At 41.2% G+C, this 3,734-nt stretch overlaps 1 protein-coding gene across 1 annotated transcript in view; it reads right to left on the bottom strand.

Moving 5' to 3' along the window:
- Nucleotides 1–3,734, bottom strand: part of LOC140380227 (titin-like) — a 32,513-nt gene extending 28,779 nt beyond the window's left edge. Inside the window, exon 1 of the mRNA XM_072464391.1 lies at nt 3,635–3,734. The gene's annotated coding sequence lies outside the window, so the exon portion shown is untranslated. The remainder of the gene's footprint in view (nt 1–3,634) is intronic.

Here is a 3,734-nt window from a genome sequence, read left to right as displayed (position 1 = left end):
GTGCTCCTGCCACACATGCTCCTGCCACACGTGCTCCTGCCACACGTGCTCCTGCCACATTCGAAGACTGGCAGACACTTTGACTATTATAACATTTATTCCCCCGACTTCATTTCAAGACCAAGTGCAAAGTTTCAACTCCTGAAATCAAAACTTTGGCTGTTTTAGGCCTGTTCTTCTGGGAATGGAAAAAGTGATGACAGAGACAAAAACAAAGATGACACAAATGACTCCAGATTTCTACAATAACAAAACATTTATTTTACATCAAACTTGGAAATGGACAAATTTAAAGTGAGAAATATTTATGACGACATATGTCAATCAGTCTAAGCAAAGCCGATGGTCAAGGACTGGATTGAAATAACTTTGGACATTTATAAAATGGAAAAAATGGATAAACTGACGTAAACATCTACAGATGCCTGTTTGACCTTGGACTTCTCACTGGATTGTTCTAGTCGACTTGTCACAATGACATTAGATCAGCCTTTAATGAAATGAGTTGAATAATCTTTTCCGTTCCAAACACTGACTCAGCTCTTTTACAAATCCATCCTGAGTTAGAAAAGATTAAGTGCACCAAAATATTTGAAAACAAAGCTAAATGATTATGATATTTTGATAAACTTTAGGCTTCAGAATAAGTTGTATTGCGTCACAAAATGCCACACAATTTCTCTCAAATGCGATGCATTCGTCAGAAAAAAAGTGTTTTTGATTTGCAGCTTTTGCGATACAAAACTGTGTGAACAAAGCACCTAAAACCGCTCTGATCACTGTCATGACACAATCCCACAATCCCTCTCTCCAAACATCAATCTCTAAATGTTACGAACAATGAAATACTGAACTCTCCTTTAATCTGTTCGTAACGTAACGTAACGAGCTTGTGTTTGTTTCATTTTGCACATGTTCCTGCTGAGCTCTCAACACTATGTTCCACCAGGTGACATCATCAGCTTGTGCTCCTGGGTTTTTAAAGTCTGTTTCAGTCTGATGATTTCAACTCAACTTACAACAAACATCAGCGACTTTGACTCTAATAAAACAGCTTCACTCCTCATTACGTCTCAAATATCACAGACTAAATAAACCAGAGTTTTTGACAAATGAAAAATCTAAATGGCTCTGTGTTAGCGTCACCACTTCCTGCTCGGTAAAGAGGCAGTGGGTTAGGGTCAGGGTCAGGGTCAGGGTCAGGTTCAGGTTCAGGTTCAGGTTCAGGGTCAGGGTCAGGGTCAGGGTCAGGGTCAGGTTCAGGTTCAGGGTCAGGGTCAGGGTCAGGGTCAGGGTCAGGTTCAGGTTCAGGTACAGGGTCAGGGTCAGGGTCAGGGTCAGGGTCAGGGCAGTGACAGTGAGCCGCCGCTGGATGTCACTTACTTGTGTTTAAGACTACATGAAGAGAAAACTTGACACATCTGTGTTTTGAAGGGTTGAGTTTACGTGGGTCAACGCTACGGCTTTAGTCTACAATAAAAGCAATCTTTACATTCATGTAACCTTTCTGATGGGGGAGCCGCCACATGTTGCTTTACCTGGAATGTTTCACAATATGGCTTTAAACCTGGCTCCATGGGGACAAGCACATTGAATAAATGCAACAGAAGATGAACGAAGGAGATGAGCACCTAACCCTACTCTTGTTATCACCTCTGGGTCAGGGACTAGGACAAATATAATATACATTAATGTCTTTATGTGTTTGGAGACTTCACTAAGTTAATAAAGTTCTGTTCAGAGGGAAAAGGTGGAACATCGGAATGACACCAAACATTCTCTGTAATGAACCTTTAAAGAGAAAGTTCTGGTATGTTGAGCTAAAAGGTTCATCAAACACATCTATGAGTATTTTTATCAGCTCATGTTTGAATCACATCTTGGAGACTCGAGGCTCGTCAATATAATCCTTCTAACCTGAAATTGCAAAATAATACAATATCACTAATGTGTCGGGCCCAGTTTTAAAAACCATGTCCTCTTAAACTCATCCATCACACTTTAAACACATCAAACCAAAGGAATAAAGACCAAAACTAAATTAGGATTAGATCCGGACTCAACTTGGACTAGAACGAGACAAAACCATGTCCACACCAGGACTAAACTAAATCAGCTTTGTCTTTTCCCTCTGTATTATTTATTCTCCCTTAACATTAGATAAACAGCTTTAGCTGTCAATAGATGATCAGAATTGACTCATACTCTATGTAATTATATTCTTGGGCTCTTTTAAACTTCTGATATTTGTGTTGTCTCCGTAATGTCCCAGATGTGTGTCATGTTGGGTCTGTTGTCTTTAGGCGTAATGTTTCATATATTTTAATGCCAAGTTATGTGTTATGAACGTCATGTTATTACCAAACAGCGGATGAACCAAAGCTTTTGTCCAAACGCCGCCATATTTATGTCCTAATTCAAATAAATAAAACTGGCTTTTGTTCAAAAACATACAAATAAATTAACAATAAATGAAGTTTGGGTTAGTTCCAGTTTGAGGCCAGTTATCAAAGCTGTGACAGAAAAGGCAGTCCCAGGAATAGTCCCTGAGAGGTCCAGGCAAGCCCCTGGTCTGATGTGGGTCCTGGGGCCGGGGAAGGGGAGGGGTGTGGGACTTGAGTGACAGGACCCTCTGCGTCTCGGTCCTCTCCTTAAAAAGCCATGACAGATTTCGAGCCGAGTTATTCCTGGCCCTGAACACAACACCGAGTGACACGGGCCCAACGTGAGGCCAAAGAGCCTGCAAACAGGGCCAGATCTGGGTCTGAACCGGGTCTGAAATGGGTCTAAAAGAGGACTAAACAACGCCCTGAAAAACTCCATGAAAGCACTGCAATAAAAACACCATTTGTCCAAGAGCTACAGTAAAACAGTGAGAACCTCCACTATCTCAGGACTTTGAACACATTGAAAAGAGCAAACAGCTGACAAAGAACGCACCGCGCTCTGGCCCAAAGTGTGGCCCCTGAACGCACCGCGCTCTGGCCCAAAGTGTGGCCCCTGAACGCAACACAGACACAGGCCTGTAAAAGTACTCTGAAGTATTACAGAGTACATTCAGTACAAGCAAAGAACCTGTCCTCCCCAAAGCGACTGATGAGGTTGGAAATAAAACACATCATCACTTGAATAACAACCATTCAATTGTGTCACAAATCAGGCATTATCAAAGTAGCAGTATTGACAAAACACACGAGTAAACTGATAACCCTAACCCTATGGAGTAAGTGCAGTAGAAGTACAAGTAAAGTGGTTTATTTATAGTCACAGATCTTAACCCATCAAGTGCCTCACATATTGAAAAGAATCATCAAATGTTAAATTGATAAAAGTAGCAGTATTCAGAAAACATACTAGTTACTTTGAAGTATAATAACATATATGAAGTAGAAGTGGTTTATTTATAGTCACAGATATGAACTCACACATGTTTCACTTCACATTTTCACTTGCTGCTGAACAACATAGCCATAAAATAAGTATTTATGGTATAATATAAGAGTAATTGAAGCATTATTATATGAAGTAAAGTGGTTTATTCATAGTGGGTTTGCCATACATGCTTGGCAGTTGAGCTCACTTGTCCAACATGAGTTACAGCAGTAGTATTTGCAGTAGAATTCTTATTACTCACTGTGTGCCGTCAGACCTCGAAGGCGCTCGGGGCTCGGGCTTTTGCTGAGGAGAGTCCGGGTCTCACAGGTGGATCTGCCCCTCCACAGCTCGGCTCAGGA

Source organism: Eucyclogobius newberryi, unplaced genomic scaffold, assembly GCF_026437365.1.
Source record: "Eucyclogobius newberryi isolate DKJ021-1_F unplaced genomic scaffold, fEucNew1.0.hap1 SCAF_458, whole genome shotgun sequence".
NCBI lineage: Eukaryota > Metazoa > Chordata > Actinopteri > Gobiiformes > Gobiidae > Eucyclogobius > Eucyclogobius newberryi.
This window is presented reverse-complemented; position numbering and strand designations above follow the sequence as displayed.